Source organism: Heterocephalus glaber, unplaced genomic scaffold, assembly GCF_053883595.1.
Source record: "Heterocephalus glaber isolate CG9 unplaced genomic scaffold, H.glaber_assembly_v1.0 deba00001461, whole genome shotgun sequence".
In the NCBI taxonomy this organism is placed as follows: Eukaryota; Metazoa; Chordata; class Mammalia; order Rodentia; family Bathyergidae; genus Heterocephalus; species Heterocephalus glaber.
Window position 1 is genome coordinate 46,626,345 of NW_028258308.1, and position 23,286 is coordinate 46,649,630.

At 49.9% G+C, this 23,286-nt stretch overlaps 1 pseudogene; it reads right to left on the bottom strand.

The window, feature by feature from the left end:
* Positions 1-524: 524 nt before the first annotated feature.
* LOC101707661 (death-inducer obliterator 1-like) lies at positions 525-22,699 on the bottom strand (annotated as a pseudogene).
* Between the last annotated feature and the right edge of the window lie 587 nt (positions 22,700-23,286).

Genomic DNA, 23,286 nt, shown 5'->3' on the forward strand with positions numbered 1-23,286 from the left:
CAGGCTGGGCTCTGACTTGTGATCCTCCTGCCTCAGGCTCCCACAGTGCTGGGATTACAGCCTGCATCACTACACACGACTTAGAGATTCCTCTAACTCTATTATTATTCCACAGTAAAAATTGAAAACTTCAACTGTATTTTTACAAACCAGTAACAGACCATCTGTAAGTGGGATGTTTTCAGCTTTGTTATAACCCACACAACTACCGTTGCACACACTGTCCATCTGAGACAGAAATGACATCAGCAGCACATGACTGTGCTAGGTTAGCAGAAGACGTAAAAGACGAGAGCAATAAAAAGCCACAAGCCACGTGGAGAAGAATATAAAAAGACATCCAGATGGGCAGATATGCCAAGTTTATGGAGGGGTAAGAGCTATAGGATTAAGAAGTTGCTTAGTCCCAAACTGATATATCAATTCCAATAAAATTCAGCAGTGCCATAGGCTGCTATGACAAAATACATTACACTGCATAACTTACAAACAACAAATTTATTGCTATGTGTTCTGGAGTGTAGCCCCGGGAGGCCTGGCATCCAGTGAGGCCCCTTCTTCATAGGCAGGGGCTTCCTGAGCCCCAGCCTGAGGCTAGAGGGGACCAGACTACCCTGTCTATCTGATTGGCACTGAACCCACACATGGGGACCAAATCCACAGGACCAGTCACCTCCAGGACCTGGCTGCAGAGTGAATGTGAGGCCCAAACGTCCAGCCACAGAGCAAGCAGGCTCTTGTTTGGCCCTCAGGAGGTCAGCACGTGCGGTCCAGGCGCTGCTGGAGGGGACGCCCATACTGGCTGACCTGCTGTGCCCTCACTGAGCAGCAGCTTGCCCCTGAGCCCATGTGGCATCACTCGGCAGGGCAGCCAGACACAGGGTGTTGGAGGGCATGAATTCTGGATGTGGCTTTGTCTTCCCTGCCGGCAGGGCCTCCCTCAGAGCCCCCACCCCTCACGAGATGTTCCTACTACCGTGGTGCTCTGGCGAGGGCCTCATACCAGCTGCTGTCACCTAGGTGCCTGGCCTTCTGGGGGTCTCTACTGTGCCCTGAGTATGAGGTATGGTTTGTGCCAAGGGCTTCTCGACTCTGGTCTAGGGCCCTCTGCTCCTGGGGGAACAGCTCCCCTTTGGCCAGTAATGACTAAGTCATCCTGAATTCTCTGATGCCCCCAAGCGGGAGGGGGCCAGTATCCGGTGTGGTCTCTGGGCCTCTCCGTGAGATCTGCGCACATCATTTTGGGCAGCTCAGTGACCATCACACTGGCCGCCTCCAGAAAGGTCTCAACTTCCGGGTCATAGGCCACTGCTGCCTCTTCCAAAGCGTCCGGGGCCTTTCCCCAGTCATGCTACTTCCCCCTCTTGGTGAGCCAGGGGTCAAAGGCTGGCTGCATGTTATACCCTTCCTCTAGGTCATAAGGCCTGTCATCATCCTCCTCCTGGGGGTCACTGTCTGTGAAGTGGCCAAATTGCTGAACAATGGGATCAAGGAGCAGTGCTCCTGATGCCCCTTCCTGGGCCTGGGATTTTTGGTCCCACTGGGGAGTTGGAATTAGGCCTGTGGGGTCCTGGGGAGGGCCCTGGAATGAAGTCCCTTTAAAGAGAGTCTGCAGGATGAAGTATAGTGGTGAGGCTGGGTCTGAAGGCCTCAAAGTGACAGATGAGGCTGTCGGGTTGGGGGGCTGCTTCTGCTGTAGCAGGAGTGGTAACACTGCAAGTGGCAGCTGGGAGGAGGGACTACAGTGTTTTCAACACAGCGGCCTCAGGAAGAGGCAGCAGAGGTGGTGGGGACTGAGGCAGTGGGGAGCCCTCAGATGCAGAGCACAGCTGGTTCTTGAGGGGATTCCTCTTCAGCTGTGGGGGTGCAGGGAGGCTGTGACAGCCTGGCACATCCAGGGGGGTCTGCTTCTCCCACATCTTGTCCAGCTCCCCAGCGTCTGGCCAAAGTTTCTGTTTCTCACTGATGACCAACCCAAGGAAGAAATTTGGACGTGGGGACTCAAGGCCTGAAAAGCAAGGGTTAGTGAAAGTTTTAAATCAAAGTCTAGGTTTCAGCCTTCAAAAATTAATGTTACAGGGGCTGAGGATTTAGCTCAATGGTTACACCACCTGCTGTGCAAGGGCAAGGACCAGAGTTGGATCTCCGGTACCCCCCCCCAAAATTGTTACTAAAGAGTGGGGTGGGGAACTTTTAATAGGGAGAGGAAGAGATTCTGGGGCAAAAGCAAATGAACAGTTGAGCAGCTGATTGCAAAAGACCAGGTAGTTCAGTCCCAGAACCCACCAGCACAGCCCCTGTGCCTGACAGCAGCGGCCTGAAAGGATGGGTGACATGTACTCCCTAGTCAAAGCCACAAGGACTCGATTCTCAGCCTAGCTCACCTCAACATTAGTAAGAATGCTCTATGTTTTAAAAGCTCTGGATAAAGCTCCAGCAGTAGTGCAGAGGCGATGGGCTGAGGCCATGTGGAGACATCTGTCATTGTTGGGGAGGTCATAGGGATGTGAATAAAGGACCCCCTTTTTTCTGTACAGGGGATTAAATCCAGGACCTCACAGAGGCCATGCAAATGCTCATCCTTCATGCCACATCCCCAGCCCTATACTAGGGCATTGTGGGGGGAAAAAGCTTAATTGGGTTCTTCATTTTCTTCTTTCCATGTGGCAAGAAGGAACAGCCACTGTGGCTTTTTGTGTAGGAACTGCAGCATATGAGTTAGGCTGAACATATTAAAGTAAATGTTTAAGGAAGGGCAATTCCAAGTCATTATAGTGACCGAAGAAACACAAGCCATGTAGAAAATTCACTAGTACCTGGTGTCAGAATTACAATAACTGGAGAAAACAGAGCTGTCTGAATGGTGGAATACTTTATGGTTAGGAAAAAGTTCAGATACCTCTAACTTATGAAGAGCTCTACTTGATATTCCAGTCTTTAGAATTACAGTGCTTACCCAAAGCATGGAGACATCAGAAACTGGTGGAAAAGAGCATATCACAGGAGGAGACAGAGAAGGAAGTTTAGCTAAAGGTATTTAAAGATAGTTATTGCTTCAAATAGGATCATTGCAAATATTCTAAGTTGATGTAACATAGACCAGGAACATGTGTATTGCATGAATGGTCCCTGTACCCCTATATTCATAATAAATCAAGGATACCAAAAGAAAGACTAAACCTGAAATGTAAGCAGTGCTTTTCTGGGCATTTCAAAAGCAGGGACCCTGCAAACCTGCCCTCTGCTCCTGTGTGGGAACGTGCCAGACCCCTGGACCAGAGCAAGGCAAGGTCTCCTGAACAGCCTGGCCCAACTTTCTCCATACAGGCTGTAGCAGGAGAATTGAGGCTACATGCAAAAATAATGTCCTGCACAGTAGGAAATAAGCACCCTTTGTAGGCATGAGGAGACACAGTTGCTAGGTGCACTGGTGTTCACAGTAATGCCTGTAGTGGACAGACAGATGGCATAGAGGGATGGAGATGGAGGAAATAAGAAAGAGGGCTGCACACATCTCTTCCTGTGTAGATAGGTCACCTTACCCCAAAGAAATACCTGTCACATACAGCTACAAAGCCTCCAATATATATTCAAAATGAAAACAGTAATGAGCTTGACCTTGTATAATACAGCTGAAGTGTGACTGAGTATGAACCATGAAGGATGCAAAGGGAGTAAAGGCTAAGTGCATACCTATGAAGTGGCCCTGTCCCTTATGCATGATGTGCCAAGGTGTGACTGGGAGATAAAAGCTCCCCTTTAGAAATGGGCTGAGGTAAACACTTAAGTCCACCCATGGTCCTTTAATAGCCTGATCTGGCTGGAGTGGAAGCCTGCAGGAAGTTGGCGTATGCATATGATTATTGGGAATTAAATAAATGACACTAGCATCATTTGTGCTGTGCCTGACACAGTGTATATCTTGAATCAAACTGGAGAGCCTGGTACTCATCATGTTGCAGTAGATTTAATGAATGGGTTTTTTTTTCTTCAGTATCTCTGTTGCTGAAGGAAGTCAGGAGCCATTTGCTTTCCTGGGGAAGGATAATAGACTCTCCATGTTCTCCAGGTGTCTGCACAGACCTACTCTATGCCCCGGGATGGTGCTGGTGGACATGGTGCCATGGACACCAAACCCAGTGTTGAAACTTCACTATGTTCATGATGTAATGTGAACCTCTGAGTGTTTTCCAGACCTAGAGGAGGCATCAGCCATGATAGTAATGCAACTCTGAAGAAAAGGATGAGACACCAATACCTCCAAGTTGCAGGGACCTGGGCTGTTTGTCAGGGGCTTGGGGTTATCTGGTCAAGCAATGCAAAAGAGACTCCCTCTGCTGGTACAGATTGGTCAGGCTTTCCCACCCAACTCCACCAAAACAACTGCAGACTCTTGGCATGGTGGGGACACTGGTGCCCATTTAGGCCACAATTAGCAGAAATACTGAGCCCACTCCATCATTTAATAAAAAGAATAGCACACTGGACTGGGAGTCTGAGCACCTCCAGGCTTTTTCTCAAGCAGAAGTAGCTGCAAAACAATTCCAAGCTTTGGGGACAGAAAAACAAACCTGTGAATCCTGTGTTTCCAGCTAACACAGTGGGTTCGGGTGAGGGCTAGGGCAGCAGCAAGACCACAGAGTCCCTCAGGAGTTTGGTCACAGCTCGGACAAAGAGAAGAAATGTGGCACAGAGCCCTAGCAAAACAACTGTGTGCTGCACACTCAGCCCTGAGCAGGGAGGCCCTCACCAAGAGTACCCCCTGTGCACCCATCTTCTCAGGAGTAGGTGGCTGCATGATGCTCTGAAGACGCTTCCTTCTGGGGCAGGACAAACAGATCCAAGGACCAAAGAGCACGCTTGTTCCCTCAAGGAAGTACCCTGGTTCTGGCCCTCTGAGTGGAGCTCATGCCTCCTAGGAAGCACGAGGGAGTGTCCCACCACCTGCCCCTCTGCACACTATCAGGAAAGGCTCCAGGCCAGAGTGGGGCAGTGTTAGTGGCATGTGGAGTTCTGAGAAGTCTGCCCAACTGCAGCAGGAGCTCTTCTGGGACCTGGTGACAGGGACCAAAGCACTGAGGTGCAGGGTCTAGGTTAGTGGTGGCAAACCTATTGCACGTGTGCCGCAGCAGGCTGTTTGTATCATTGAAAGCTCTAAAAGGTTTGCCATCACTGATCCAGGCTGTACACAAGTGCTCCTGTTAGCCTCCACCTCTAGCAGAGACCACTTTAAAGGTCATTCATCGTGTGAAAACATTGGTTTTGAGGTAAAACCAGTCCTCTGGGGATGTCATGGCCAAGGAGTCACTTCAATTCAGGCCCTAAGTTGGAGTCACTTCTCCGGGGTAAGAACAGCTCCACTCCAAGGGATTGGAACTACCTCAGAATCACCCCAACCCAGGACAAGGTTGGAATGTGCTTTAGGATAATTCATAAATAATGCTTTAAACTGTACTTTCTGCAGGAATGACCATGCACAAGGTAGCTGGCCAAAAATGCAAGATGTTATGCACACCGAGCAGCAAGTTTGAGGCAACCCTTTGAGAGATGCTATTTGATGCCACCACCGTGTTACCTGTCCCCAAGAATCGACCCCTGTGAGAGGATCCCCAGGAGAGGAGCAGGAATGACCCAGGAGCACAATGACCCAGGCTCATCCTGCACTGTCCACCTGGAGAGTAGGGTGGCCCAGACACCAGGTGAATGCACCTTTACCTTCCCTGTGGCTGCTCCTCACCTTCTGGGTAGATCTGAGACTCAGTGAGAGGAGTGTGCCCTATCCTTCTCCTAAAGCTTCTGAGACAGTTTTCCCACTATCAATGTACTCTGGGGGCTATGTCCCCACATCACAGAGGACAGCAAGCCCTGTAATGCTCACTCCCCATGCTTTGGTGGGTGCAGCAGGTCTACCTGTGACATCCCAGAAGGATCTTGCCTCTGTGGGGAGGGCACTGGGGACCAGAGCTGCCTAACAAGCTCCCAGAGATGGGCACTTACCTGGTCCCACCAAGGGCAAGAGACTGTGTGGCACAGGGTCCCCACCACTCAGTGGGATAAAGTAGGAGTTCCTTGACCCACCTGTTAGTGTTCACTACAACCCCAAAGTGGCCGCAGCTGTGAAAGTAGGAGTAAAGAAATGTATAGGCACCCTCTTCCTCCCAGGTTGCAGGGTGGAAGCAAATCAGACAGAGCTCCTGCAAGACACAGCATGGGGCAGAGCCCTCACTGGGGCTGCCAACAACCCTCACAGAGAAAGCTGCTACTCCACATGCAGGGATCACAACAAACATGCCTCAGACCTGTAAGGGCACCCGTGCCCCTCCTGGAGGGGGAATTAGGCAGGAGACCTGGGGATCGTCCCCTTCTGTGAGCCTGACACAAACCCCAGCCCCAGCCCAGCTCAGTCACAGGGGTCCCAGGAAACAAGGCCAGCTGAAGGGCTGAGGGCAGCAGCTGAGCTCAAGCACCTCAGTGTCCCCTCTCCTGCCATCATGAGAAAGGAGATGTGATGCATGTGCTTTTACTAAAGCCACACACACACATTATTATATGAGATCAGAAGCAAACTCCTAGCAGCATAAGATTCAAACACCCCGAGTTCCAGTGTCTCCATCAACTTAATCACAGTGTTTTCTATGTGTAGTGGGTTCTAGGCTGACAATTCAAGTGTTAGCCCATCAAGGATGAGGCCATGCTAGGGCTGCAGATACCTTGGACATGGAAGACTTGAGCTTGCTGACATAATCCCACACTGTCTTTGGAGAAATCTTTCCACTGATGTGAATTGTATATGGCAAGTCCTAAACAGGAAGCACTCAGTAAATGAACAGGGAAGCTGTGATATTTACAGAGGGAATAACAGGGAAATTTAAAGGCACAAACCCTCCCAACTCAAGAAAACCACAACTATTTCCAGGAAAGTGGCAACACCTGTATGTGATGCAGATGGCTAAACACCTCCAAGGGTTAGGAGTTGCCATGCCTGGGGGGCTGTGATGTCCCCTGTGGCCACCAGGGACACCCTCAGGGCCACCATGCCATGTGTGTATCCTGCTTTGTGAGCACAGAATGAAGATTCGCCTTAGCCAGGAGGACTGACCAGTTACTTGGCAGAACTCACCATGGCTAGTGTCATCACGGCAGATATGGGTGTGCACAGTGTCCATGTTTCACTCACCCATGGGGTCTCCTGGGAGACGCATGCACACACAAACACATCCATGGTTCTCACCTCACTGAGATAAACAGCTCCCAGAGACAGGACATGCCTTGGTGACAAATTTGCCTACACTCTGCATGTTAATGAGGCCTTTCTAAACGCTGCTGAGGTGAGACAAAGGCAGGGCCATGCCTCCTATCCAGGGGCACCATGACTCTGAAATGCTATGAAAGAAATCCACAGGAAAGCACTGTCAACCTTTCTGTGCAATGGGAATCATAAAGGAGTGGAGACAACATATTTACAAGCAGAAGTGAATCCCTGTGCTTTTGCTAACTTATCTTGGCCAAGAAACTATTTGAGTCTTAATAATTTAGATACTTGGACAAAGAAAATAAGCAAATCAGCAAATCATGACAGTCACATTACTTCAAATTTCAGTTTTCAAAGTCTGTGCCTTCAATATAATAATTAGGTATCCTAAAAACTGGGCATTTGGATCCCAAGGGTGTGAAGCTGGATTCTGGTGTAAATTTCAGACTTGAAGTACTTCATCACCTCCTTCCCCTTGTTCATCTCAAAGAAACAACAGGATCCCAGCCAGCTCCAAACCCATCTCACGTACCCACCTGACATTTGGGGATGGCACAACTGACAAATGTTTTGGGTCGGGGGACAGGGATGGCTTAGCAATTATGGACTTGGGCAGTGTCACAGAGGGAAGTGCAGGCTTTAGTAGGTCTGGCTTGGCTTCAGGCATGTAGGTGCTGTCCAGGTGGGTATAGGATCCACCCACAGCAGTCCTGGGGTCTCGGTTTGACACTGTGACCGTGGTGACCACTCCAACCCCACAGGAGACTGGGCAGTTGGAGGGGCCTTCTGGTGGGGAGAGCCCTGCACAACTGTGTCTAGAGGCTCAGGGACATACTTTCTCTCTGGTGTTGGACCAGAGGCCCTTTCCAGGTGTGGCTCAGAGGCATCTTTGGGCAGAGTCACTGCAGAGCCTTCCTCAGACAAGTGAGGAACTGGATCAGATGCAGAGCTTCTGGGCTTGGATGCTAAGTCTAATTTCTCTGACCTGAGAAATGCAAAGACAGACTCAATGAGAAACCCAGCACCCTCACAGCTTGTGGTGAGCAGGTAGTGACTTCTTACAGGGATCAGAAGCACAGGAAGAAGGGAGGGCAAACTCCAGAAAACCACACCTGCCTCTTTGTTTCACTGTTTCATCTTGGCCTGTATACAATCATCTTTAGGAGATCAGTGATTTCAAACACAGTCAAATATTCTTTGATTCCCAGAGTTCATCCCAGACTGTGCTCACCTGTACATATTTTACAGTTTAGATCAAAAAGGTGGGCCCAGTGCTGACTTGTCGAATCCTCCAACATGTTGCTAAGGGCATCAGGGAAAGGCACTGTTTTCTTCACTTGGACAGTAGATATTGACTTCTGCTGCGCCTCAAAGGGAAAGAAAAAATGACCGGTCATTTTCTTTCCAAATCATTTCCAAATGACAGCACATAGGACACAGTCTCATGAAATTAAGAACACTGCTAAAGAAGGCACACTGATCGCAGGCACTGGCAAACATCGCAGGTAGATGTCCACATACAACTGTTTTCAGTTCAGTGTTTTGCCTCACAACTGCAGACCCTGGAAGCATTTGGAAAGGGTTGATCTTACTCTCCCTACAATCACTAAAATCTCCAATGCTCACATCCCAATCTTGCAGTGGTGAAGGATAGTCCACATCAGGAATGGTTTCTGGCTTCACAATGCCATCCTTTTTTTTTTTTTTTTGATACCAGTGATCAAACTTGGGACCTTTAACTTGTGAGCCAGGCAGTAGAACCACTGAGCTAAATTCCTGGCCCCACATGATGCCATTCTTGCTGTCATTCAGCCCTTTATGCTGATATCTGATCCCCTAAAATGATAAACACAAAACCAAAGCCTTAAACCCTGAGTTCTAAGCACAACACACATCCCCCTGTAAGGAGCAGGTAGTTCTGAACAATTGAGTCTCCAGGTACTCAAGGGATCATTTGCCCTCTGTACTCACAGATTTTGTCAGCCTGTCTTTCCACATGGAGAGCTCTTTAGACAACAGTTCCTCTGGCTTCATTCTCACAAGTTCCTCCAGAGAGATTTCTTCATGAACTACTTGCTGGAAGAGTCCCTGTAAACAATCACCATTCCATCACTGTTGAAAAGCAGATAATTATGTGCTAATTTGCAATGGTGTGGGTAAGTGAAGCAGCACAAGTTCTGTCAGAGGGCAAGGGCCACAGGCACAGACCCAAGCCCTGCTCAGAGGGCAGCACTGGGTCAACCCTGCGGGGGTCCCACAGCTCCCCAGGAGCCTCAGAAGGAAGAGCCAGCCAAGCCCCACTGAGAGTTGACTTCGATGCTGCAATGCACCAAGTTTGCTAAGCATCCAGTGCCATCTCAGGAAACAAATTCCAGATGCAAGGTGAAAGCCAAGTCAAAGGGACTTAGGGAGAAAGCAAGAAGAGCTCCATCCCTTCCACCAGGCCTTGCTAACCACGAAGGTGTAGCCAGAGCCCTGGATCCTGGTTCTAAACACAACAAGTAGCACTTTCAGCCTTAAAAAAAATTATAGGCAAAGGCTTACAGATAGTTTCAAAAAATACATCATTACAAGCCAGATGACAGTGTTTGGTATGCATTCTGATGTTCGTCATAAGGAACATTAGGACACAGATTCACGTGATGGGGGTTCTGTTCACACCTGTTTGATTCCAAGACTAATGGGTAATTAGGAAGCATAGGGCAGAGGTGCCTAACCTGTGGCATACGTGCCGCAGTGGGCTGTTTACCACTGAAGGCTCTAAAGTGTTTGCCATCACTAGCACAGGGCATGAGAGAAATCGCAGCCATGCTGGTTCAGTATTCCAACATTCATGTGTTGTGTGGCAATGGATTTTTTAAAAATCTACTTTGAGAACAGGTCCAGACTTGAATGTATGCCTTAATGTGTTTGGATCGTGTTTAAATGTACTAAGTAGAATATTATGAGATTAAATCTCCACAGGTTTCATTTTAGTTAGTCTATGGATTTTAAAAACATATAAATAAAACATGGAAGGGTTGAGAGCTGAAGGAGAGAGCCCTAGAAAACAGCCATATGGCAGGAGGTGTGAGGGCCAGGCCAGGCCAGGCCAGGCCAGGGGCTCATCCTCCCCCCCCCCCCACAGGCCGAAGCTGAGAACTGCAGGGCACGGTCCGAAGCATGAGGAAAGAAGCCCTCAGCTGAAGGATGGTGCAAAAAGGGGGCGCAAAGATGGTCTGGAGCTAGAAAAGGGGACACTTGTGTACACTGGGATCAGAGCTCCAACTTCACGGAAAAGCCAGTGAGTGGTGTTCATGGGTTACAGCTATGTTGAGAGCCTCATCCAGTGGAGAGGAGCAGGTGGTGATGAGATCCACACAGGAAACCCAGACAGGCAGGACAGCGATGCACACACACGTCTCACCCTGAGGTGTCTGGTGTATCGTGTGAATCTCAGCTAGCAGAAACCAGGCAGCTCATTACTTCTGCACCAGAATGCTCCCACCTGATGCACACACCTGACTTTCAGGATCCTCGAGGCAGAGCATGATGCTGCAGTATTTACTCCTGTAGCGATGATATGTAATTTGGAACAAGTTAAACATCTTCTCAAGGCAGATGGCAGTTTTTCCTACCTCATTTTCAGTCCTGATTAAATCGCCACTTTCACAAACTCTGAACAGATTGGAAAAAGGGGCCAGATAAATCACTTATATTTGCAGTTTGTAAAGAGCAGGACAATCCTGAGATGACACTGTGACTGGAAGACCTTCCCCTCCACACATTATGAGATACAGGAGAACAGCCCACCTTTTCCATAGAATCTCCTTCAAGGAGCATCTTATAATTTGCTGAATTTGTGACTCTGGCTGTGACAGGGCAGGTCCCACAGGCCTGAGGCTTCCAGGGGCCAGAGAAGCTGTGGGGACCGAAGTCACCACAGGTTTCCTCATGGCTCCCATAGAAGCTGCAGAGCACGGTGATTTTTTGGAATTGCTTGCCAGAGGAACTGGCATTGGTCCTGCCCTCCTGGAAGCCGAGGTGCCTGCTGGGGCCTCCCCAAGCCAGGGCCCCTTGGGGATGCGGCCCCTGAAGCCTGAGGGTGCCTTCTGAATGGCTGGTTTGGCTGCTGCCATGTTAACAAAAGGATGAGGCTTCTTTGGGATGAGATTTCTGCACAAAGGTGGTCTGCCCACTGAGGATCCTGGAAGGGCTGTTTCCTTTGGGCCTGAGGCTGCTCCCACCACTCTGTTCTCCACTCTCCTCTGGTCCTTGGGGGCTGCACACAGAGCACAGGGATGCTGAGTGAAACGAGGGTGGACACATGTGTGATGCAAGCTGATGTCACAACACACTCACCAGAAACCTCAAAAGCACTTCCTGAGCATCACTGAGATGCACTCAGATAAAAGAATTCAAAACTCTTAAAATTCAGAAAAGAAGTGTAAGCCAGGGCTGCCAGCAGCATTTATGATAGTGACTACACTCTCTCCACACAGGAAAGAGCTGCATCATCTACTTCCTTTAAACCTTTTACCTCAACCAGAAAGCTAATTATCTAGGGTTGAATTTCTTCACTAAGCTGTAATACTGAAGGAAAAATTTCAGAAACAAGTAGCTTTGGCATAGCACTTTCTTGAGGAACTCAAAGTTGATTTCTGGTAAAATGTAAATGTTAAAAATTGGTTCAGAGAAGGAAATGGTCAAGTCCTGCTCCTGTCCACACCAGCCCTGAGGGCCCTGGAGGGCATGCCCCATCAGCATGGGTGCACCTCTCTGCCCTGGATAAATCTCTTGGGAGGCAACATTTTCACACCAAGAAGCAGATGCTGAGAGCACAGTGAGGCTGCTCTACAGTCACCTGCACACAACTCTGGAGCTGCAATTCTCTCAGCCTGAGGAGCTGACCACCCGGTGCTTTCAACCAACAAGAGTGGTCTTAATCTCAACAGAAAACAGGTAAAACTCCCAGTTGGAACAAATTCCATCCATGTCGGGACAATCAATTTCATCACAGTGTGGTATGGGAGCACCAGGCTGGCCGGCCACAATCTGGTCCTGCAGGTGGACAGTGCTTGTCCTGCAGGCTGAACCTGGCAAGAGTCCAGGATCAGAGATCAAGGGGGTGCCCAGGAACAGGACATCCACTGAGGTTCTATACTAAGTATTTTTGATATCGTGCTGTTAAACTCTGAAGCTCTGGCCTGAGACTATTCCAGAAAGTCTCAAGCAAACCCCTATACACATGTGCAATATGACCTGAAGCAAATCTTGAGCAACAGTTAACATTTACTCCATTTCTGGTCACAAATACATGTAGGCTTGAAATCCATAATGTTCACCTCTGAAATGGGAAGCTTTATAATCACATGCTCAAATTGTCATGAAGCCTCTATTGGTCTAACTATATTCCCTTCTCATTCAGACAAATTCAAGTCAATAATGTATTTCTATGGCACGTCCATACACATGATGAAGGTCATCAATTACTCCAGAGGGAATGTGTAGCTGAGCAGTGGGGTGTGGCTCACTAACCACCAGGCTCTGGGTTCACAAACCACTGGTTTCTGCTCTTTTGAACACAACCTTGGTGATCTCTTGCTTGGGCTTCAAATAGTAACAGGTATAATTAGGAGAATACACAAATTATTTGTAAAAAGAGTCAAACCTGGGGGTGTCAAGAGATAGCTCCCCCCAACTCATCTGCTCTATGAGACACAACCAACGCTCTTCTATTCGAAGGGAGGAGTTTAAAACACACCAAGACTTATTCTTCTACACAGCAACCACACAGGGGTCTTCACACACCTCTGCCCCTATTTGAGTGAGAGCCACAGTGCTGGTGTGAGGCCTCAATGACAGTGAGAAACACCTTTCCAGTTCTGAGTGGAGCTTCAAATGAATTTGCATAGTGCTCTTCCAGATTCGTTTTTCCCTCATTGCTCTGTGTTGTGGGGGACTGAACCCAGTGACTTGTGCATGGTAGGGAAGGTCTCTCCGACTGAGCCTTAACCTTCAGCCCCATATCAGTTTCACTATTAACTGTATATTCAGGCCTAAACTTAAAGAAACACAGGGAAAATCTGTAACCACCAAAAAAGTTTCAAGAAAAACAGTCTGAGCCTCAGGGCCTGCTGCCAAGCTATCTGCTGGGTGGCTGGTCCCTGCCCTGTCTGAGTGGCACAGTGTACCAGCCTGCACTGTAGACAGAAGGACACTTTCCAGTTCCCACAACCATGAGCCATGAACTTGCAGAGGAGCCACAGTGCCAGCACAGCCTCATTCCACTCCCATTGCCTTGGTGATTGTGGGAAGGAAAAGCGCTGCCCTGAAACTTAGTAGCTACAATGGAAGCCTCACAAGTAGCCTGGGCCATGGCCCCAGAGGAAACTCATGCTGCCAGGTCTGGCCATCTGCCAGGATATCCCATCATCTGGAGTAGAGCCCAATACAGCTGGCTGCTGAGCACAGAATCAGCATCTCAAGTAGTCAGAGGCCTCCTCACAATGGAAGGTTGAGGGTGTAGACTACTATGCCATCACTTGTCATTAGGTGGTATCCACAGGGACAAAAAGTGCAGAAAATCTGCCCTCCCCTGGCAGTCAGGTAGAACCCATGCAATCACTGCGATGTTAACTGGAGGATGCAAATGGGGATGGGACCCAGTGACAGACTTGTCTGTCCCCCACCCCATGCCTAGCATCTTCCCTCCTCCAGGACACCTCACACTCAGTCAAACTGGTGAAAAGCAGTGTAGCCAAACTCTTCCTTCACAATGGCAAGAGAAATTTGCATGACCTTGAAACAAACAAAGTAGCAAACATTCTTATCTCTCTTTTATGTTTGCTTCTCTAACTTTTGGAAGCTAAAACTATAACTACCTGTGTGTAAGTAACAAAGAAAACAAAAACAAGTCCTCAGTATCCTACAACTTTATACAAATATACCTGAAGCTTGGTTATGACACTGAGGAATTACAGCCGGCATCTCCAGAGGGGACCTATGCACTAGGTGACATTGGCAATAGCATCCAGTTTTCCTGGAGAACTGATCTTCAGGGAATAACAGAGCAGACCCACAGCTCCAAAAGTGTACAAGAAAGTCAGTGAGAGCACCCTCTCACCTGCTCCCAGGAGACAGGCGATGCTGCAGGACAGACTGAGCATGTGACAGAGGGGCTTACCAGGCCCGTTCAAGTTCACAGATATGTGACCTAGTTTTCTGAATAGCAAGCTATTTTCTTTAAATGTATGGCAACCCTCAAAAATAACAAAATGACACTGTAGACACCCAAGGGAAATCCAGCAATACAAGTAACATAGAAACACCTGCCAACCTGATCCCTTCAGTACAAATTTTCTTTCCCTCTAATTGGAAATCATTTTGGATGTAAAAATTTAGTTTCTCCTCACTCTGACTATATTTGCTTAGGTAACTCCTGAAGAGACAGAAAAATGGCTCTACCAGTTGGTAAAACACGACCTCCAATCTTGATTCAGATTTCTAGGTTACAGTATTCACATTCCCAGGTTGTAGTTTCCCTGTGAAAGTACTGTACTACAGGGAGCTTGCTCCTCATAAGATTTCAATGACCTGGGCTCCCCATGGACACCTGTGCTCTCTGCACTGCAGTTCCCCACACCAGTGGACCCTCTGTGTGGCCTGTGAGCACTGCGAGCAAATGCTGCACCCTGAGCAAGAGGCACAGCAAACTGCCAGGACCTGGCCCTGAAAGTCTGTACCAGTTTCCCTTTTTACCACCATAGTGACACCAAACGCTTCCCAGTTTTAATGTATCACATCCCCACTTGGGGGATGAGTCTGTAATGGAATTTCACTGGAAAATTCTAATAAACCAGGAATTTTTTCCAAAAACCATGTTTGACCCATTTCATGCTTTCCCAATTGAGGGAAGGGAACCACAGTAGACATAAAAATCTTGGAGGAATCAGGATGTAAGAGCCAAAAAAATGGGTATTGTGAGCTTCAGGAGAAATCAAATGCTGAATGCTTCCATGAGTATAAACCTGTACAGAAACCCTAGTAGACAGGGTTAGAGAAGGGACTCAAGGCACCACTGTGCATGAGTCCCACACCTGTGAGTGGGAAGGAGCAGCAGAGCTTCCTGTGCAGTGAGGTCTATGTGCTCACCTGCATCCACATGGCCCCAGGGACTTTGGTGCAAGACACAGATGAGGCCCCTCCATGAGCAGTTATGGTAGCTGCTCTGCTGCATAGGTCTTCTCATGCAGACATGTGGAGCAGAAGCTGGATCAACTCCCAAGTGAACTGGATGCAGTTAGCTTCCGCTAACCCTCACCACCCCGCCCTGCCCAGTAAAGAGAGCCTTTGGGCAGCTGGGAGGCAGGGACAGGGCTGTGGGTGCTGCCTGAGCCATGCTGCCCATCGAGGTCCTGGGGAACATGCCCTGCTACCCCAAAAGTGAGGAACTGTGTGGGGGGAGCAGAGAGGCAGAGACACGGTACTTCTGCCCTTTGTATCACTTCACCAATCTCCCTACCATCCCCCCAATCATTATTTGGGAAGATGAAACTTCTGGGACAACAGAAAAGCTCCAGAAGCCAACTGCTCCAAGTATGTCCCTTACTCATGCTGTCCTCTGGATGCCTGTAAATTTTAATTTAGAGATGTGTGTGTGTGCTGGGAAAACTGTTCACATGTACATTAGTCCCAGCCTCCTGGAATGGAGACTGTGAGCACCAATGAGGAACCACTGTGCACAAGAGCTAAAAACCTCCCACCTGGGTGCAGAGTGGTAGGCTTTCTCTATGCTGCTGTGAGCTCCTTTTATCCCATGGTTCCCCTTGAAGTGACACAGTGATTGTAGAATGCATCATTCCTACCTTCCTCACCAACCTTCTCTCTCTCCCACATGCAGGGTCTCCTAAAGGACCCCTGAAGTTTCAGCTATGGTTTTGCACACTCAGGCAGCGATGGGGGTGAACCCACCTGAAGCCCATCACTTGGGTATTTTGGCTGTGGTAAAACCCCTGGTGTTTCTTGTAGTGTTATGCACTGATCACCACCTTGAAAACTTTTGGCCCTGGATTAGCAAGCAGCTGCCCTCTATGCACTCTCACACAGCAGCACTCACTCCTCAGTATTCATCCCTGCACAGAAGTGCTATCAGAGAGCTTCTCCATCCTGATGAACCTTTGTGACATGACATCTGTTAGCATGAGATTCACTGGGTAACCCACCTAAGGTATATTAACATCCATCAAAGCTGGCTCATTCAATTTATAGTCCTTGTGACTCCATTTCCAGTCCTGAGCTTTTGGGGATTTTAAGTTGTTAACCATGTGACATCTGGCACCTACCTGCATCAGTCCCTGCCCCCAGGCAACGTGCAACAGGCTGAGAAAAAGGCAAATGTAACATGGCATGTGGTGCTGGAATTCAGGACTACTCAACCTGCTGGCACTTTTTTTTTTTGGTACCTGGGATTGAACTACTTGCTGGCACTTTTTAAAGGGGACAAAATATACTACAGCAGTGATGGCGAACCTTTTAGAGCTGTCCGTGATACAAACAACCCACTTAAGTTTGCCACCATGGCACTAGAGAGAGGGAGCAAGCATTAAAACCTGATCTGAAAACAGATTCACAAGAGAATAAGAAGTGCCCTGTGCATCCTAATACAAATATATAGGATTTGACTTTGGACCCTGAGAGAGAAACAAGGACAGATCCAAGGTGCATGATCTCAGCAGGGGATTCACACACCAACCTGCAGTGTCCTCATTTCACTCAATGGAAACCTGGGCAGGGTCATAGGCTCAACACTGCAGAGGAGCCGGCAGCCCAGTGGCCCTGACACCAGCCCACACCTCTCCCCTCGGCGAGGACACTGCTCTTGTCAAGGGTGCCACGTCACTCACTCTGGTGCCTGGGGGTAGCAGCAAGGGTTACAAGATATTCCTGTCTACATAAGCGGTGTGTAGTGTGTGAATCTGGTGTCAGGTCACAAATTCTGTGCACTTCTAAAAGGTACTGAGGCTATCTGAGGCAAGACTGATTTGCACAGAGATGCCTGCAGCATGGCACAGGAGTGACAATTATTTGGGCAAAGCAGTAACGTGGAAAAGCTCAGGTTCTATGCAGGGCCATGATAAAATGATGTTTGAACAGTGGTGAGTCTGGGTCTGGCTATGGCGCTGGAGAACCCGAGTTTTCTGGACACTCACCAGAGTCCAGCCCTGCATGCAGCTGGACACTAAAGAACAGCACCACTGGGAGCTGTTAGCAGCAAGTCTTGTGCAGCTCATTGGAAAACACTGGGAGGAAGGGCCACAGCCTAGGGAAGGACAGCCAGGCTCGGGAGGACCCCAGGCACAGGCATCTTCTCTGGGCTGATGGTGATCAGTGCCCACTGCACTGAAAGAGCCTCGACTGCCCATCCCGGTCACCCTGGTGGCTATCCAGAGAGTGTGGGTGGTGCCAGAGGCTCACATCAGAGGGACACCTACATTAGCCCCAGTGTGGTGTGAAGAGAGCCCCAGGCTTCTCTGGCATCACTGCACTGGACTTGTGGTCTCGCGCCCAGGAGTGTATGCTGCTCTCTTCGGCCACTGCCTTCCCCATGGAGTCACTCCAAGGAGGAGTCACAGTCACCTTCTTTGCTGGGGGTTCAGCTTCCTCTGAAGCTGGCCTCTTGTGCACAGAGGACATTTTCATCCCGGTCTGGAGAGTCAGTGAGAGCCCAATGATTAAGGTCAGAAATGTCACCTCTGCTCCTAGCACACAGTTACTGTCATGACTCTTCTCCTCAGGTCACCTTGAGACTCCTACCCATCCCTGACTGGTACACAGCTGCTCATGTGGCTAAGTCTGCACACTAAGGGGACCCTCACATCCTCATGGACCCACACATCCTCCCTCATGGGAGGACCTCAGGTTTCTGGGTCTCATGAAGGTCCCGAGATGGAACCAGGTTTGACCTGCAGTGACACAAGTCTGCGGACAGCAGAACAGTGTGAGCCACACAAGTGAGGCAGAGTATCAAGGCATAGTGCAAGGACTGAGTGCAGGTGTCAGGAGGTGCTTGGCCCCAAATGGGAAGGCATGGGACTTGCAAGGAGGAGACAAACGCCATTTCTACTTCTGAACAGAAACTCTGGAGTTTTGGATGCTAAGGAAAGGTCTTTGAACTCTCAGCTCTGCTGTCTCCTTACTGTGTCTACCAGACCTGTTCTTTAGCAGCTGTGGGAGTCAAAATGAGCAGCGTTGAAGTCAAGGTGTCTGAAGGGAAGCAAGCAACAGACAATGAACTAGAGATCATGGGAGCAGTGGGAGGTACGATCTGCATGGTTCACATGCACCGAGCCACTGATGGTCATTTCCAGATGAGCCTCAGGATAATGCATGACTAACCCAAGAGCTTCTCATTGCTAAACATCCCCGATTCTTCCAAATCACACACAGTTGAAAAATGACACAATTTTGAGAGCTGTCTTGAAGCAGAGTCCTGACTAGAACCTACCCTCCCTGGATGCCTGGGATTTGAATTTGCACACAGTAAACAAGGGTGGCTATGATCACCCTGGTGGATCTGTGTGTCCTGGTGTCTTAGTTCCTGTGGGGTGGCCAGTTTCCTGCACTGACTCATAGCACAGCTTTCAGGCTGAGGCCTGAGCCAAGGGCAGAAGACAGAAGTAAAGGAGATACAAGCTGCAAAGCATGGACACCTGCTGTGCCCGTGTTATACTCCTTCAGTAAATAAGCATAGGGACATCAGACACACAGTGTCACACACACTTTTGTGGCAAAGGTTCCCAGGGTCACCTGGGTCAGCTCACCTAAACACTAGGTTTTGGGAGATGGAGCTTTTCTGGCTTCATCCTGACCTTCTTCTTCAGCTTTGGTTTGTGTTCTTTATGTGCACTGAGCAATCTCATAGCAGCTGCTCTGTGCTTGAGAATGCAGTCATTGCAGCAGTAGACTGTGTCAGGCTGTGCCACATTGAAGCACCCAGGGCCCACACAGGGCATGGTTCCAGGAGCCACTGTGACCTGCAGAAGCCAACAGGAGACATCACACGATGGATGCGCTAATGCCTGCAGGAAACACACCTTGTCCAGGCGCTGTGGACAGTATCACAGTCACTGTCTTTGAGAGACTCTAATGGTATTTTAGATGTGAATTTGTTCATGCAAACTGCACAAATCCCTGCTGGCTGTAGGAGTTCCCACCGTGTAACCACCCCTGACAGCTTGTGCCAAGCAGGATCCTAAGGTGGCCCCTAGTGCACACACTCTCATATTCCCTCCCCTTCAGCTTGAGCACTGCTGAGGACATCCAGGGGCCAACAGCTGGGTCCCTGGGACCACACGGGCAGGTTCTGGTGAGATAACGCGGAGTCAAAAATGTTCAGACCGAATCAGGTGAAAGTTCTTTTTATTTTATTTTATTTATTTATTTATTTATTTATTTATTTATTTATTTTTTTAGGGTGAAAGTTCTTAAGGAGGGACTGGACCTTTCCCATCGGGAGACTCTGAGCCAGCCTGGTAAAAGGCATGGCCACCATGGTTAGAATAACCTCCTATATCTGACTGAATTTGCTTCATTTTCTGCAGTGCTCAGATATGGGTGCAGGACCTTCGCACTGAGCCCCAGCCTCAACCCCAGCCCCTCCTCTTTTCTGTTTTGAGACAGGATCTCACTGAGTTGGTTTGCTGCCCTGTCTCTGCCTAAGTTCACACTCTTGTGGGGATCTTGAGAGGCTCAGACAGATTTGAGTGAAGGCTGCTTCCCTTGTGGGCCACCTTGTGCCATGCACAGTGTCCAACCCAGCAAAAGCCAGTCTTACACAAAGGGGGCACAGCTCAGGGTCTGGTGTTTCTGTCCACAGCCAGCAAGGTCACCCTGCATGCTAACTGGGCAGACAAATATTCACAGGCGTGGACATCTTCATGGCCTCCTTGCCCCTGGGGCTTGAGGTTTCCTCACTTTCACTCCTGCTCCCCTGGTTGGCACTGTACTTCAGCTCACTGGCCCTCTGCTCTTGTCCTGTGTGTTGCCAGCACCTCTGGATTTGCATCCAGGCTCCTGGTCATCAGTGGCTTCTGACATCCTCTCCTCCTGTGCTTGCAGGTTGGTGCAGTTCAGGTCAACATGATCAGCCCCATTCCTCTCCAAGAGCCATCCCCGAGCCTCAAAAATCCCCACACAGTCAACATGGAACCACTCCTCACAGCCGTCAGGGCAGATCATCAACCTGAGAGGACAAAGTGATGGAGTCGGGATGGGGGAGCAGCGGCCACCACTTCCCAACATGCTCAGAGGCCATGCTGCCTTTAATGCTCTGTTCTGAGGCAGAGTGGAGCGCACAGGACTGACAGACCCACACTTTCCTCTGCCTGTGCATTCACACCCAACCACATGTGTGCCATCATTTTCTCCACCAGAGAATTCTAACAGTGATCAGTGGCTTCCATGTGCATCTGAACATAACAGCACCAACAGCAGCATCTCCGACCAGGCCCCAGGGTACCCAGCCTGGCCCAGGCCCCCAGTCCTAGCAGGGCCAAGGGCAGTCAGGTCTGCACACTGGAGCCTCTGGGCCCACAGCACCCATCCTAGGGACCTGGGACAGCAGACGCGCTCCTGCTGCCCACACCACAGCCCCGCATGCATGATGAGCTGACCCTGTGGTCTGCTACCCGACCGGCACTGCCAGCAGGGTATGTGGTTGGTGGCAGCAGTGTGGAGAGGGTGGTGGCAGGCAGCCATCTGAACTCCGGCGTCTTCCCTTCATGCAGGGACTGAGCAGCTTTTCCCAATCAACTACTTACCAGTCCGGCCAGCTGGGGAGTCAGTTAGCCTCCAAACAAAGGGAAAATCCTCTTGCCTGCCCATTAGCAGGCTTGGGCTTTTGTGAACATGAGCAGAACCCCCGCTCATGACTTTGACCCACCTGTTGCTATGAGGCTGGTGGCAGATACGGAAGAGGGTTGGAAACCTCACACTCAGGCCAAGGCTTGCCCAGGGCCCAGGGGTCTTTGTCTCCAGGTCCCTGAACCATTGCTGCCTCCAATTCACACACTCAGTCAGATCCTTGAGCAGCCTCGGGGTCCTGCCTGCATGGTGGCTCCTTGAAGCTGGCACTGCCTGCCTGGAGTTCCATGCCTTTGGTGGGCTCCTCCTCCCAAGTTGGTTTCCGCGGGTTACTGCAGCCACCCTTTGGGGCCCTTTCTGCTGGTTCTTGCTCTGGCTTCCTTGGGAGGAGATTCTGAAGTCCCTCCACAGTGAAGCTATCACTGTCACTGTCGGCAGTGTCACCCTGCTCATCCCGGCCTCTAGGTTTCACACACTCAGAGCCAGGTGCTGGTCCACTCTTCCTCTCAGAGCTGCTCTCACTGTGCCCTTCCAGGGCGCTGTGCACAGGAGACCCTGGGCAGGATGCTGGCTCTCGGGAACCCTCCAGGGACACAGCCACATGGTTCCCTCCATGCCACCAGCCTGTGCTCTGGGGCTCTCTGACCTGCTGGGGGTGCTTTGGCCACCTCCTGTGAAGTTGCAGGGAGGGGTTGAGTGGCTGCTGCCAGTCAAGGTCCACCTCGGTGTCCCCAGAGCCCTCCCACTGTGTGATCATGGTCCTTCGGATGCCCCAGGTCCTCCTGAACTCTTTCCTCATGGGACTGAGGGCCTCAGGTGCATCCACATTGCTCTGGTCCCCGGGGTCCTCCATCCCTGTGTAAAAGGCAATCATACTGTGACCACAGACCCCTGAGAGCCTCCTCCAGCACAGGAGCAGGCACCCACTTGAGGGAAATATGAAGGGCACTGAAATAAAACAGGCTCCTTCTCACAAAGGTACAGCTGTCCATAAACTACAGGCTTCTGACCTCCTCTCCTAAGCTGTGGTTGAGATGACTCTAGGGGACTCGGGAACTTCAGTATACAGCAAATGTTCAGCAGAAAACTCTGCAGCCTCCAATGCCATGTACAGTGTCCCGGCTTACATGCTTAGGACCTGCCTGGCCTACTTAAGGGAAGAAGTAACGAAGGAAGCAGCAAGCCAAGCAGGGTGAGGACACGACTGCCACCTTGAGGCTGGCTGACGCCCAGGTGTTGCCTAGAAGCCTGCCTTCAGATGGCACTTGATGTGGAGCAGGGTGTCCAGTGCTGTGCCACCTCTATGCCTGCTGTGAAAAGACTGTCCAGGGCCCCCAGGCTGTGGAGCCGAGCTCAGACACATGCTCTCAGGGTCCATACAACAGACACTGGTGGCCCATTGTAGACATCGCCTCAGGCCATCAAGGGAGGGGACAGCCAATGCTGACTATGCTCTGTGACATGAAAATGGGCCTTGTTTTGGTCCACTGCACTCAGATGTGGCCATGGCTTCAGCCTCTACTCCTGGTCTGTTTCACTTCCTTTCTACAACACTAAAGGGTGCATGCCAAACTTTACTTCTTAGTTAAAATGACAAAACTGGAAGAAAATGGTACATACCTGGACAATTGTTTTGTATGCTACCCAGGTATTAATCACACATTGAGGCTAATTATGTTTCTGATTTTACTCCATGCTCCATCCTAGGGGAAGGACTGTAGAAAATGAAACCCTAAAAATGCAAAATACATAAAGCTAAAAGTTAATAGCATCCATTTTTTTCTCCCGAGTGCATTCCATCCTTCAGTAAGAGATGGAGCAGGAGAGCGACCTCTAAACTGTGTAACCTCGACCCACACTGGGGCCAGTCAGGAGCTATGGGAATCAGGAGGCCACCACTGGGTCACTTCAGGGGACTCCACCACTGGAAGGACACAGCTCAGCTAAGGAGGCATAGTGCAGGCTCTGGGGCTGAGGACCCATGTGCAGCCCTCAGCAGGGTGCACAGCGGGCTCTGTCAGTGACACTGAGCTGCTATCCCCCAGGAGAGCTTGTTCATGTCCACTCTGGGAAAAGCCAAGACTGGGGACTTATACAGAGCACAGCCCACAGAACAGCAGTCACAGTTACTACCTCATCCTCACCAGAAAGTCTTGTGAGGAGAACTTCCTCCACTCATGGAAACCAATGAA